General features: G+C 34.6%; 1 pseudogene; it reads right to left on the bottom strand.

Annotated features, from left to right (window-relative positions):
* Positions 1-5,721, bottom strand: part of LOC149549599 (uncharacterized) — a 78,604-nt pseudogene extending 72,883 nt beyond the window's left edge.
* Between the last annotated feature and the right edge of the window lie 10,520 nt (positions 5,722-16,241).

The following is a 16,241-nucleotide window of genomic DNA, read 5'->3' as shown; positions in this document are numbered from 1 at the left end:
CTCTGTGCACTATTAAACTAAGATGAAAAAACAAACACATAAATTAAGTAGATTTTTCTTTATATATATTGCTGAATGGAAACCATAGGATGACATAATCAGATCTTCTATTTCAATTTTTTTCATAAGCTAATGGATTTACGTAAGAAATGTTTCTTTTTGAGATAAAATAGAATACCATTATTTTAACTTTCACAACATAAATAAAAATGAAATGGAAATTTTAGAGATAGAAATGTGTTTATTCATTCCTCAAAACCATGTGGATACTATTTATTAATAGTAAAATAATAAGTAGTTTTCTTTGTTTCATTGTCATTGCTTGTATCATCATCTGAGCTACCACTATGGAAATACACCTTCCTTGATTTCTTGGTGTCATTGTATAGAACACCATTTTCAGACGCAGAACTAGATGATGCATCCCTTTTTAGTTTACGTCTATCTCTAGTTTACTTTTCACATAATTGTTATTTCAAAATAAGCTTATCCTCCTTGGCTCAGTGTTTCATCTCTTCCTTAAGTTTATGGTATCGCTCTTCAACTACAATGATGAAGACACACATTAATTAACAGGTAATAAAAAAATTGTTTGAGTGAAACTTGTACTACATAGTTTCACAAATTCAAACATATAAAGAGCTATCAGATAGACCAACAAAATAACTTATATGGTAAAAAGGTATAAAGAACCAGTGGTTCCAAAGGATAACCTAGTATGGCATTATAATAGCATTGAATGCAGTGTGGCAGTAGTATATGGGTTAAATATTATTGTTGCAGGGAGGTAGATTTTGTTAACAGAAGAGATGGCTGCAAATAGGGAAGCCTTTGATAAAGAAATATCAAGCTACAAATAACCTTATTAACTTGATAATAAAACCAATAGAAAATCACATAAGTAATTGTCTTCGGTAATACAAGACAATTGTCTCTATCTTGGATAATATGATAGCAATTATCTTTGCTAATATAATACAAGACCAACTGTCAAAAAAAGTAATCGCACCATTAATATTAAATATCCATCTTCAAATGTTCAATATGTCTAAGATGTAGCACTTGGTTCAATCTATATATAAGAATGGATTGGCAAGTCTAAAGAAAACCATGGTGGCAGAGATTTATCAAAGAAGGATTTCTTTGAGTAAGAGTAGCAGCAGTCTCATATATGGGCTGCATATTTATTTGATCATGCAGACTGTATAATAGGGCACTCATGAATAATTTCTTACATCTATCCAAGACTTAGTCCTAGAAGTTGCATGACTAAAATGGGAACATATCCTATGTTACGTGAGAAACATCCTTAAATCCACCTTAGGATATGTTGTTGCCTAGGATCCAACCATAAGATAGAACAATTGCCATGATAAAGGTAAGAAATAATACATTGACACACACAATTCATATTCTTACCACTAATTTCTTGTTAGATTCATCTGCATCACAAAAATAAAGTAATTAAAGACTGAATCTTAGCATAAACAACAATATAGATTAGTATAAAGACAAATTAATGTACTAGAATTAAACTTTCTTTCATGAAGTCATCAACATTAAACATGATAGTGTGTGCATTGCTATGGTTGCTCTCTTTATGCTTCAGTGGTTTCATGGCATGAATAGCTAAATGCTAGTTCAATGTTTAATTTACTCTATTGTTATTACTAAAAGCATGTAATTCAATTAGACATCACAGCATGAAGAAATCATATATGAATTGATGTCTTTTAAGGAAGGGTGAGATTTAAATAAAGCCCCATGGGAAAGGACTGCCTCTTCCCCAACCAAGAGGAAGTATAAATGCGTTGGAAATATCCACCTCTATTGGCGTTAAAGAAACTTAGTAGTAGACCACGGCAAGGAGGAAGTCTAAGGAAGATCATTGAAAGGTAAGACTAATTCTGAGATTTCTGAGCACAAGACCTTCATATTTCTGTTTAAAAATTATAATACAAGTTATTCAAATTGCTATTTATATGTAGGGCTACACATAAATGTATCTAGTGTGTAAATTATTTCACTTGATCTGATATCAATCTAGATAAAATGTATGAAAATTAAAGTGTGTTTGCATACTAATCAAATGGAGTACACACACACACACATCTGGAAGATATAGACATAAAGACATAGAGGGATGTGTGTTAGATATTCATGCTATATAGTAAGACCTTAATTCACATATTGTAATTAGATCTATGTTAATATATTCAATATTTGTGATCTATGCTTGTATGATGTGAAAGTATGTTTATCAATCCAATCACAATAATCATGGGGTGGGAGGAAAGGGAAATAAGGGAGAATGGTGGGGCTTCACTAGATACACCACTTCATTAAAATATGAGGCCAAGAGGAACAAGAGGTTCCACTCCTGGACCTAGGGTTGAGTTAAGGCACCCTATTGTAGTCTTTCCCTAACCTATAAGGTAGGGTTTATACAATAGCTAAAGGACCTTTGCCATGGTGGAGGGACTAAGATAGAATGATGAAGGAGAATGGCATAATGATTCCACTAGGTACACCAACCTGATTAGGCATGGGGCCAAGGGAGAGAGTATCTGCCCTGAGGCCTAGGGTTGTGACAAAAAGGGCACCTCATCATATCTTCTTATTCATCACTCACTATAGTTATGGCCCATAAAAGTTTATATGCTACAAATATTTTCTTACCATATGTCTAAGTATATAATACATCTGCATATCTTTTTATTTATACATGAGTTATTAACAATTTAATTAAGCTTTATATACATTTATACTTATTTCATGGTTGCAATATTTATATTCAACCATAATGAAAGGGATTGCCTACTTGGTAAGATAAGTTTCTAACCCTAGTTTTTGCAATGGTGTTGTGGAATTTGAACTTGTTTGTGTTTTAGAAGAGACGTTATAGTTGGTCACATCAAATGATTCTCTCCATCCTCTTTGTTGTCACCTCTTGTATAGCTCACTTGAGATCCCTTTGAGGACATTCATTTCCATCATCTGTGAACTTAAATTCCATACATCAATATTTTTTGAATACTCCCCTAGAGAATGCAATCATTGTAGTGTTGAGTTGCTTGATAGTTTTGGTGCATGGGATGACTAGCTTTTAAACCTTCAAATTCTTCTATCTTCAAGCTTTTCTTCCTCACCAAACCTTTTATAGTATCATAAATTGTATACCCTTCACAACTTTACACTATATTTGGCACCTAATTTAGTTTTCTTTCCTTTATAGATCATTTAAAACCCACCTACCATCTATGTTACCCTATCATTTAATTATTAAACATGAAACTTCATCATCATCAAATGTTAATTCTGAGCCTAAGTCTTCTATTTCAGACCTTGACACATCATGACCCATTTTTTTGGTTCATTTCCCTCCAATAGGGGCCCAAATTACTAGATTTGTGAGTTTCAACCTCCACCATTCATGATTTTTGCATATTGAGTAGCAACCTACAAGAATTCTCCATTTAAGTATGGACTCATGTTTGACATGCTATTGCATTAACACTTGTAGGACTTCCATAAAGAGCATTACATCCACAACTTTAGGTGAAACTCCATGGGAGGGTTTCATATCTATGGTATAATCATTTCATTTTAGTATTTCATTATTTTTTTGTTGCTATCCTCCCTAGGACACATATTTTCATCATAATAGTTGTCGTGGAGGTGGGAACACCAACATTGGATTTGACTTAGGCAAGCCTCCATGTAGCACGACTATCTTTCCCCTTTTTTTTTGTGAGTGCAGGTTCAGATATGACAGCAAAGATGATACAACAGCACAAAGAAGATTGTTACAATTTGTAACAAACTTTGAACAAGCCAAAAAGCTCAAACTAATTTACTCAGAATCCCCATCCTGCTATTCTGGGTTGAAATTCTAGGGGACATCATTGCAAGCCTCTTACAATAATACAACTCATCTATGTCAGTTTCAGATACCTTCAAACTAGGGCACCCAACACCTATGTCCAACACTTTCCAATCCATTTTTAAGATCTAGGTTCCTCTTTGCACAAGTATCACAAATCTAGCCTAAAATTATGTTTTCCTTTTCATAGTTTGTCATTGTCCAACACTTCACATTTCATTTTTTGAGATCCAGGTTCCTCTCTATATAGCTATCCCAAATATAGTTTAAAAATAGTTTATTGTTATTTATCATGTTATTAACATTAGCCCTAGATCTCATACGCACACACTTCACAATCTCAATTCCATTGCAAGAAAGGAATAGAATCCCAGCATTCAACTCTCCTATTAGGACTATAGCTATTTGTGTTCTGATACTATGCTAAGGAAAACTTAAGATGTTAGTTTGCATCCATATCCATGATCTCATTTCCATATCACCTTCACCAATAAAGTTTTTGGTTGCCTTGCCATCAATAAAAATAGTCATCCTCCCCCTTCGTAGTACTCCACAAATGTCAAACCCTTGAAGGGAAGATATTTAGGGGCACCTAAGAGATCAACAAGCGTACTTCCTTGTGACTTCATGTTCTTATGCCTTCAACAATATGACTGACAAACATTTCAAATACCACAACTTCATCCTCTAAGTCCAAGTCCTTATCTAACACCACTTCAATGTAATGTATATGTCATTCACCCAAGCATCTATGGTCCAAGAGTTCACAACTCTTTACAAAGGAAACATAACTTCTTTCTCCTAAGCTCATTTGTTCAAACTTCAATTTTTCTTGGTTCTAGAGGTAATGCATCAGGTTGAGAAGATTTCTAATGCATAACAATGGTGCATTCTTGGCATAAATTTTCTTTTTAGTTTTGATATCAATTTTTGGGCCATGTCTAGAAAATAATTATATGCAGTAGTTGTATGTATTCAACAATCCCAAGTTAGTCTGTATGCTAAGCAGGATTCATATCAATTTCATTAGTTTCAAGTATTCAAAAGAAAATGTTTATCTCTATTCCCTAAAAAAGTTAAAGCACGAGAGAATATCTATGAACTATGTTCCATCTATATTAACCATGTTTATTTGATCCAATGAAATGTGGGAAAATTTAAATTAACCAAAATCTATACAGTTGACTACTGAAAAATCATACCAAATCAAAAAATCAAATTGGTATGATGCACTCTACAACTTGCCAAACTTCACTTATCCAAAATGATATCTATAATATCTTAAATAATATGTTGATAAAATTAAAAATCATACCTATGATCTAGTTTTCGTGAACACCACCAACTTGCCTATTTGCAAATGTTTCCAATGGGGCCATTGGATTCCCTTCATCATCAAAGACAACATGCTGGCCAATTGATTTATTGACACTGATCTTGAGTTTCTTTTACTTTGAGACCCTTGTTGCCAGATTGTAAAATATTTAAGCACGTTTGTAAGTGTCAAAGTACAAACAAAAATTGTAATTGCAATTCCTTGACCTAACCTATATCCATTTTGCATACCTCATAGCCTTGGTATCTCCATCTTCAAGTAGCCAATTTTGGTTCAAGAATAGATTATCCCCTTTATCCTCATTTTTGGACATCAATTCATCATACTCCACAGATGCAGTATCAGCATCCTTATCCCTAACCAACTTGGAATGACTTTTTTTCATTTTTGGGTTTCCACTTGCTACCTTTAGTAAGACCTCTTCATCGCCATCATCTGCACTACCATAATCATTTCCAAATCCCTCTCCCTCTTCAATCTCTTTTCCAGATTCACCCCCCATGTTTTTTGGTTTCCTTCCACCTCTTTTTAAGAAATGGATTCGAGGAGTAGTTGAGAGACCTAAAGAGACAGAGAAGTCCTCTATGGGTAATTTAGAGACATCAAAAAGTTCCTTATCATAATGCAAATGGATGGACCATAAATATGTCACAAATGCCTAATGTACCATGTATTTCAAGATCTAGATCTTTCAATAGAATTCCTACTAGTGGACCTGATATACACTGTACCTTGCTTTCATTTGCCTACATGGTCACCTAAAGTAGATAAACAACACATTTTCTTCAATATGATGTATAACATTGAAAATATTATGTAGACATTTGAAACATGAAGTCTGACCATGAATTCTATGGGAAACTACTTTCAGCTTTCCACCATAAACAATGTACCTTAATCACTTTAATTGGTATTTTAAATGCTTGTAGCTAGTTTAGCATTTTCAATTCTGAAGGCATCAAGAATGCAATAGAACAACCTCTAGCTATGAAACAAGTTGTATGACCAACATGATGAATATAAGATGGTACATCTTCTGGGAAATCCACCTTAAATTTACAAATAAAAAATAGAAATTAGTGCCATAGAATGCAGCATACAATAGGATTATAATATCATTCGAGCATTTCACTTCAGCATAGATAAATGGCAGAAAGGCATTTATGCCTCTACCTTAAACTTACCTAAACAACCCAATAAATAGATGGAAAGTCCAAGCCTCTTGAAGCAATATTAGTTGCAAAAGGAACAAAATGTTGTTCCTCTGTATACTTGTAGAGTACTAGTAAGCTTTGAATTTGTTTCATGCACCCATGAAGGCATTTTATTGGAACACCTGGATGTAACTTCTTAAAAGCTTCGTGAAAAAACTTAACTTGTACCAAATATCAAATTATTGGAATGAAATAATTTCATTTACTATTACCTATATTAAGCTCTCATACTCTATCCCAAACAAATATTTAGGTAACCAAATATCACAAAAGCGGTGCAAGAAAGAGTTATCGAATCCAACCTGCTCGCAACTTGAAAGGAATACTAGTATCTTTGAATTGATATTTATCTTAATGAAACTCCATAGCATATCAAGCTTTTATGAGAGAAGAATAATAATTGCAATTTTTTGTAGGCATGTTGGAGTAGCTACTATAGACTTAGTGTGGACAACTATATACTCGAGATCTTTTAAACTAAGCCTTGCTAGATCCTATACTGGTTGTGTCTGAGTTGTAGAGAATAGCAAACTTTAACATTTTCTTGGTAGTTGTGATAGGATTGCATTCAATGATTTTGAGAATCTCAAATCCAAAATGTGATCTGCCTCATCAAGCATCAACACCTATTGTTAACCATAAATAGTATAATGTATATCAAAATAGACTCATCGTAAAGATAAAGAGATGTTAGTTAAGAGTTTTAAATTACAACATTTTCTTGTATGAAACTTTAATTAGAAAGTAGGTTGTGTAACTCCTAAATTCAACAAATTATCATGCAACTTGGTCATTACACGCATACAGTGAACCTTCACATCTTTGTTGCACAAGTACAACCCTGCCTAGAATTACATATACAATATTTTTAATTATTTAAATTTCATCCCCATCACAGTAATATAATAACTTGCAAATCAAATATTTTTATTTATCCTTTATCATTTGCAAAGTTGTCATAAATAGTCTAAAGAGAACTTTGAAATTGTAACCTGGAGTTGTGAACAGTCAAAGAGGGGAGTCTCATCCATGTGCTAAAGCAACTGCCTTGGTGTGCAGACCAAGGTGTTGAGGGAATTCACCCTTTCTTTTTCCATGTCTGCACCTTTTTTCCCACCAATTAAAAGGCCTCCACTTATAGTATGGTACTTTCCCACTTTCCATAGCACCTCAAATATCTAAAGTGCTAGCTCTCTTGTTGGTGAGATAATAATAGCACTGACACCATCAACAGGAGACCACCTTAATTAGTAAAGTTTTTCAATCACTTGAAAAAAAGGTGAGCATCATAATTATGGAAAAGAAACCACCAAATTTATCTAATAAAACATAAAACTAAACCATGATATGTAGTGAGACATTGTCAAATTTAGAAGAGCCACATCCATGTGTAATCCACACTTTTCAAGCATATAAGTTGTTTGATACATGCTTGAAATATCTTTTAGCAACAAAACATAATTTTTGACACGTCAGTTATTTTCATTATTATATATAGGTGTGAAACCTGGTTTTCATTATGATATACAAGTGTGAATCCTGGGTTTGCAGCATCTTCTATAAGACTCAGAACAAAATTGAGTAAATTCAAAAGCATACTACTGTTAACTTCATAATGGTTTTTGACACTTGAGTGCCAATACACTTACCTACTTTCTATATTGGATCCAAGTACACCATGAATGCTGAGCCACAACATGAGCCGAGTTAGGAAAGACTTTAGGTGCCGAGTGATATTCATGTGTCGAGTAGTTTTTAGATGCCAAGTGAAGATCAGGTGTGGAGTAAAGTTCAAGTGTCAAATGACTTTAAGTGTCGAGCAGAATAAAGTGCCGAGTGATATTCAAGTGTCGAGTCATAGATGATGCCAAGTAATAGAGAAATAAATCAAGTGTCGAGTAAGCCAATTTTGTTTAGGTACCAAGTTATCCAGGAAATAGCATGTGTCGAGCATCAGTAATGTTTTAGGAGCCGAGTAACTCAGAATATCAGCATAAGAGTTTGTAATTGCACAAACTATGATGCAAATAGTTTTTGTAGCCAACATAAGGTAAATCTCGAAGGATTAAATGATAAGATCAAATCTTTTATCTTTTCTATGCAATCTACATGCAACCAATAAGAAAAATGATGAAGGCATGCAACCAATGGAAGAAGTGCAAACAATGTGCGGAAAATAGAGATTGAATATGGATCGAAGATCCATACCTAACCCTCAATCCTCAAATGTCTTTATAAGGAAGATGAAATTTGATTGTAATATATACGAGTGGATATACAAGGGTGTATAAGGAAATCTAATTTCAGAACAAGGGTTATCAGATCACAAAGGATCAAGATTAGAGAAAGCAGAACAAGTGCCTGCATTCAACAATCAAGGATTATAATCTATCAGGTTCATTGTACCTAATACTTTCAAGCAATTGTATTAGAATGAAAATACTATTGTGATAGGTTAGCTTAACAGCTATTTCATAGATCCTTTAAATAGGTGATTAAATCCTTTAACAGGGTGACAATTCATGTAAAGTGTTTGTAAATCCTCTAACCAGGTCACTATTGACATAGTGTAAAGCCTTTAATAGGGCAGGCCTTTAACAGAGTAGACCATCATAAGTGGTTGAACAATATTGCTGCAGTAATTTTTGTGGGTATCATCCCCACCCCTATTTTACCTTCTTATTCCTGGAGGGTTTCTGGGTTACCAAATTTCAATGTTATGTGTTGTTGATGCATGACTTAGTTTCATGTTTACTTGATGTATTTACATGCATGCAATTTACTTCCACCTAAAAGTTTTATTGGTTAAAGTGTGATACTTTTGATTCACCCTCCCTCTCATAAGTATTCTTCCTATTTGAATATTCCAACAATTGGTATCAGAGCATCCAGGTTCTCACAAGGAAAGGTTTGATAGCTTGGAGAAAAAGATCTAAAGATGGAAGTTTTCAAACTTGGAAAGATCATTGAAAATTAGGTGATTAATGTACATCTTGCTCTACAAAAAGTAGAAGAAGCAAGAGTGGAATTAAGAAAATCTTTAAAGAGAAGAAAGGAGATAGCCATAGCTGAAAATGATATACACTACAAGGAGATTGATACCACACAAGTATTTTCCAATGGAGACACTAAAGAATTTGATGCAGCAATAGCAAAATTGATGGAGAAAAACAAAGTTCAAGTAGAGGAGATAAGATCTCTCAAGATGGAGCATGAATGTCAGGCCATAATGATATGTGAAATTACTAAACAAAAGAAAAGAGCAGTTGAGCATAAAGTCATGATGGAAAATGACAAAATAAATCTTGCAAACAGAATTGAAGAAAAATGTACTGAATTGACAAGGATCTCAAACATGCAGATGGATACACTTGCCCAAATGATGAACCTTCATCATGAACTCAATGTGAAAGATATTGAGATCTCTACTTTGAAGATGCAGAATGAACAAATACATAATGAATTGAACAGAGAAAAAGAGGTAGCAGAGAATCTCAACAAGTCAAGTGAAGCCATCAAGTATTTTGAACAATTGATGAAATTCCCAAGATCCGCCCATGATACATCAGGACTTGGATACAATAGCACTAAAGTTAGAGAATCATCAAAGAGAACTAAACAAAGAAGTGACAAAGGTAAGGATTCAAAACCCACTTGTCATTACTGTAATAAGAAGGGGCATACAGCTAATGTTTGTAGGAGTAGAAGATTCAATCAATCAAACACACCCAAGAGTAAGAACTTCTATCACAAGTGCAACATGCAAGGACATATGACACAAGCTTGTAGATCTAATGTCACAAGGACTTAGAGATTTGATGGGCATTGTTATAATTGCAAAAGGTATGGACATAGGGCATCTGAATGCAGATCAAAACCTATGTGGACATCAAATCAACCAGCAAAATCAAAAGGAATGGAAGTCATTATCATTGGGATTACAACACTAGGTATAGTTGTCATTATTGTCAAGAATATGGACATATGCCCCAGAACTACATAAGAACACATTCCAAAGGGAACTACAAGAGATGGTTGAACCAAACCACATGTTTTAGTTGTCTGAAAACTGGTCATACCAACAAAAACTATCCTACAAGGTCAAAGGTGCCCAAGACTGAAGAAAATAAGGGCAAAGAAAAGATTGATGTCAAAAATATAAGAGGGCAAATGAATAAAACTTGGAAAAAGAAAGACGAGTGCAACACATCAAGTGGAGGGATCACTTCACCCAATGGGTCAAGTGATCACACTTCATCAAACTAAGCATGAGAAGTATACGGGACTGATATACAAATCTATATCACACATCAGTCCCAAGACAAAGAAGCTATGCAAAGTATAAATTTGCATGACACAAGATGTCAAGACAAAATCTAAATGATGTTGCCAAGCTATCTTTGGATGCTGAGTTAAACTCCAACACATGTCAAGCTCCTAACAGCGAACGAGTTGATAAGTGATGTCGAGTTAGGTTAAAATTTTCTTCAAAAGCTGAGTTGGTAGTTGAGCATTTAATGCAATAAAAATAGGGTATATTATCATGATTTTTATCAGTTTTACTCATCGCAATAAAGAAGCAAAGAAGAGAAAAAGAGTAGAACAACTTCACAGCAAAGAATCCAGCATTTCAAGAAGATTGCAACCTCTCCCAATGTGCTTTCATTGATCTTGAGGTATTTTTCATTTGTTCTAAGCTATGTAGTTTTTTTTGTAAAAAGGAAACCCTAGTTTGCATAAATGACATCAAGTTCCAAGAAAATCGACGACAAAGAGTCATTTGAAGTTCAGTTAGTGTCCAATGAGGTCAAGCAACCTGATTTTCGTCCCATACCTGAAGTTGCATACAAGAATGACCCAGCCGGAGCTCTCTCTCAAATACCCCCAAAAGTCTTAATGGTTCAAGATGTTAGGAAATGCTACAGTTGTAAGATAGGTGCCCTAGGAGATATGGAAATAAGGCAAGCCTATGAGAAATTGTGTGTAGATGGAGTCTTAAGAGATGAATTCAAAATTGTTGAAAGAAAGGGTTTGACCCGAGTTTTGAGCTTTCCCACCATATTCAAGATAGAATGGGTTAGACTTGTGCTGAGTAGAATTCATGGTGGTAATCTGTGGTTAGAAGATATTCTCATCAAATTAACCAAAGAAATCATACATAGAGTAATAGGGTACCCAACCCTAGATCGGTTCAAAACCTTGAGAAGTGAATCGAAGGAGGTTATTGAAAAGAACACTGGTGCTCAGTGGAATAAGAGAGGAATGAAAATTCACACCATATAGGATCCTCTAGTTGAATTTTCTGTTAGAGTCATTTCCCATAAGTTCTATCAATCCAGTAGACTCAACAGTGTACCATGTATTGCAGTAGATGTAGGCTACAAATTGGTGAAAAAGGATCATACTTATGATCTTGCAGAACTACAACTACAATAGATTAATGAAAGCCTAGCTACCATAAGAAGGACAAAGGGCACTCAATGCAAATTTGGAGCAATTCTAGTTTGTATATTCTTCTATGTTCAAAATGAGTTTCCCTCTTTTGGAAAAGTGACATGGAGGAATGATAGAACAATCATTGCCCAAATCAATGAATATATAGAACAAATGGGAGAAAATTTTGATACCTTGATGACAAGCTATTTCGAAGATTTCAAGAAATCCATGAAACAAAGGGTGAGAATACCAGCTACTTTAGTAGAACATGTTAATGATATATGTGTCTTGGTTGATATTGACTTCACATACATCCAAGCAGCAATTCCAAGAGTGAGATGGCTAAGGCCATTTGGATATGAAATCAATGTTGATGAGGCATCTGTAGCAATAACTACATTATTGGCAAAAGAAACAGATAAAAGTGCTCCACATTTTGGCACTTATGATGTAGTAAGGTCAAAAATAAACATGGAATTAAAGACTACTTCCACATTAAAGAAGAAAGACAAATTGTTAAAGAAGATTAAGAAGAAATTTGGTGAAGAAATTGAGGCTGAAGCAGAAGAAGAAGAAGATGACAATGATGATAAAGATGAGCAAGAACAAGGTCTAATGGAATTAACTCAAGGACTGGGTGAAGACAAGGAGGAAGGTGCAGAAGACAAAGAAGCCAAGGAAGCACCAACTGAAGCTGAGTTAAAGAAAAGAAAGGCAACAGAACAGCCTCTAGCTCAGCAAAAACCAAAGAAATCTGCCATGCCATCACCTCAAAAGCCTACAACACGAGCTGCAACAAGGGCCTCCACTCAAAAGGCTAAAGAGGAAGTTACAAAGAAGAAACAAATCAAGGAAACACAGGAAGAGCTGAGGAAAAGAAAAAGATATGTGGCTCAACCTGATACTGATGAAGAAGATCAATCTGAAAAGGTAAGCCATTCTTCAGTTGATATTTTATGTAAAAAGATTGGAAATGGTGATTTAAGCAACTTAAATAAAGTTGATTTCAATAAGTTTACCAAAGAATAATAGAATAGGATAGAAGAAACAGTCTATAGAATGATGGCACAGTTCAAGTACACTCCACTTAAACTAGATGGACAATTGCCAAAAGAACTGTCTAAAATTGTAGAAGATAGATGGCATTTTTGTTTGAAAATGGAGAAGGAGATGAGGGAATCAACCCTAGCAATCGTATTGCCAGATTTGACTAAGGAAAAAGTAAATAAAGCAGTCAAATGGCATAATAATAGGTTTGCACCTAAATATAGGGCATTCTTCATACTCCAAAACAAGATGGAAGAAATTGTTTAAAGAACAATGAAATCACAGAAAAACGTGTACAAGAAGATTGAAGATTTTCTTGAAGAAGAATACAAGGAAGAAGTTGCTGCTCCACTAGAAGAGAGGAGAAAAAGGAGAGAAGAGAAGACAACAGTAGAGAAGGGAGAAGAAGAAAAGAAAGTAGAAGAAGGAAAGAAGATAGAAGAAGAGAAGAAGGAAGAAGAAAAGAAAGATGGAGAGGAGGAAAAGACACAAAAACAAGATATAACGGCAACAACTGAGCAAGAGCAACAACCAAATCAGAGTGTACAAGACACACAATTGCCATCCTCTAGCCCTCCTCAAGTATCCATCACACCTGCAAAAACTGTAACTATTATTGATGTTCCTGATACTTCTGGTCAGAATATCAATCTATTAACTACAGAAGATCTCAAAAGAATCCTTGACCAATCTACACAACAAGCAATATTATGTGTAGATCCAATATTGGTCAGTATGGATGAATTGCAAAAACTAGTAGAAAGCACAGTTAAAGATAAGGTGAATCCACAAGAACCACCTTCCATCATCTCTATAGCTACTAGTAGTCAACTTCAAATGCCAACAGTTATCTCAATAGGCATAGTTGATACTACAATATAGAAGCTGACTGTAGCTGTAGAAAAAGGAACAGAACAAATAGGACAAACAGAACAAACAAGATAGACTATTACATCTGATCCTATAGCACAAACACAAGGTGCACTTCCTAAGATTACCATAATTGATCAAGATAGAAGACAACAGCAGGAGGAAAAAGTGGAAACCCCTAAAGAGCAGAAGGCAATACAAACATTGATAAATTTTCCTACCTCAAGAACTCCTTCACACCAGCCATTGCAAATATCTGTACCAACATCTAGTACTACAAAATTTGCAAGGGTACTTCACTATGGAGACCCCGAATTAGATGAGGAGATAGTCATACTAGGCTATGACTCAAAAACTATAACCATTGATCAAATAAATGAGGTGCAGGAAGCACTAAATAGGAGAAAAAGATAAGAGATACTCAGGAAGGAGTATAAACAAAAGCAAACACTATATGAGATTAAGGACATCTTTATGGATGCCTTCAGTTTGCAATCACCAGATGAGTCAAAGCATATCATGGAGCAATTGACAAATATTGTTGACAAGGTGACAAATGAAGACCAAGAGACAAATGCAAAACTTATGGAATGGTCTAAAAGAAAATTCCAGGGAAAAGTAAATGAGAAAATATAAGTCAAATTGCACTTTCCCAGGTTGAATTAGCAAAGCTAATTGACAAAGTGAAAAAGGTACTTGAGAATATATTCTCATTGTACAAAAATTTGTGTGATTTTTCATACTTCACACAAGAGACTAGCCAAAAGACAATGAGCTTGGAAAAAAATTTAAATATTTCTAGCATGCAGCTACCTAAAGATCCAGCTCAAAGTGAGAAGCATTTTACCCAAACGCTTCACACTCAAAAGGAAATAGTTGTGTTAACAGCAGAAGAGGCCAATATCAAGGCAAAATTGATATAGCTCCAGTCCTCCATTACCCCACATTTAGAAATACTCCATAAAGAGAAAGTCTATGCTGAAACTATTCTCAAGAAAGACCCTAATCTTTCTACATCAAATGGACTTATTCATCTTGCTGCAGAGACTGCCATCTAGCATAAGTCACTAGAAATTGCTTTAAACAATTGGGATGCAACTCTCAGGATGACTATGGAGGTAAACAAAACATTTTTGGCTAAATATGGTCTTAACCCTTAAACATTCTTTGACATAAGTGTCAAAAAGGGGAAGAAGAAAAAGATATAATAGGGGGAGATACAAATGAAGATGAATTAATGGGGGAGAAAAGATAAAAGTAGGAGCATGATATACAGATAATGGCACAATCAAACTCAGGGGGAGTTACAAATTTTTTTGAGGTATATATTGTAAGTTACAAATTTTGATCAAGCTTTCTTTAAACTCTGTATATACCAAGAAGATTAGTAAATGTACTCATAAGGTCAATTAAGTGTTTTTGTCACTCATGTCAAAGGGGGAGATTGTTAACTTCATAATGGTTTTTGACACTTGAGTGCCAATACACTTACCTACTTTCTATATTGGAGCCAAGTACACCATGAATGCTGAGCCACAACATGAGTCAAGTTAGGAAAGACTTTAGGTGCCGAGTGATCTTAATGTGCCGAGTAGTTTTTAGATGTCGAGTGAAGATCAAGTGCCAAGTAAAGTTCAAGTGCTGAATGACTTTAAGTGCCAAGCAGAATAAAGTGCTGAGTCATAGATGATGCTGAGTAATACAGAAATAAATCAAGTGTCGAGTAAGCCAAATTTTTTTAAGTACCGAGTTATCTAGGAAACAGCATGTGCCGAGCATCAATAATGTTTCAAGAGCCAAGTAACTTAGAATATCAGCATAAGAGTTTGTAATTGCACAAACTATGATTCAAATAGTTTTTGTAGCTAACATAAGGTAAATCTTGAAGGATTAAATGATAAGATCAAATCTTTTATCTTTCATATGCAATCTACATGCAACCAACAAAAAAAATGATGAATGTGTGCAACCAATGGAAGACGTGCAAACAATGTGCAGAAAATAGAGATTGAATATGGATCGAAGATCCATACCTAACCCTAAATCCTCAAATGTCTTTATAAGGAAGATGAAATTTCATTGTAATATATACGAGCGGATATACAAGGGTGTATAAGGAAATCTAATTTTAGAACAAGGGTTATCAGATCACAAAGGATCAAGATCAGAGAAAGCAGAACAAGTGTCTGCATTCAGCAATCAAGGATTGTAATCTATCAGGTTCATTGTACCTAATACTTTCCAGCAATTGTATTAAAATGAAAATCCTATGGTGATAGGTTAGCTTAACAGCTATTTCATAGATCCTTTAAATAGGTGATTAAATCCTTTAACAGGGTGACACTTCATGTAAAGTGTTTATAAATCCTCTAACCAGGTCACTATTGACACAGTGTAAAGCCTTTAACAGGGCAGACCATCATAAGTGGTTGAACAATATTGCTGCAGTAATTTT

Source organism: Cupressus sempervirens, chromosome 7 (genome assembly GCF_028749045.1).
Source record: "Cupressus sempervirens isolate cs-2001-9-10 chromosome 7, ASM2874904v1, whole genome shotgun sequence".
Taxonomy (NCBI): domain Eukaryota; kingdom Viridiplantae; phylum Streptophyta; class Pinopsida; order Cupressales; family Cupressaceae; genus Cupressus; species Cupressus sempervirens.
The sequence above is the reverse complement of the archived record's forward strand: the minus strand, read 5'-3'. Positions and strand labels throughout refer to the sequence as shown.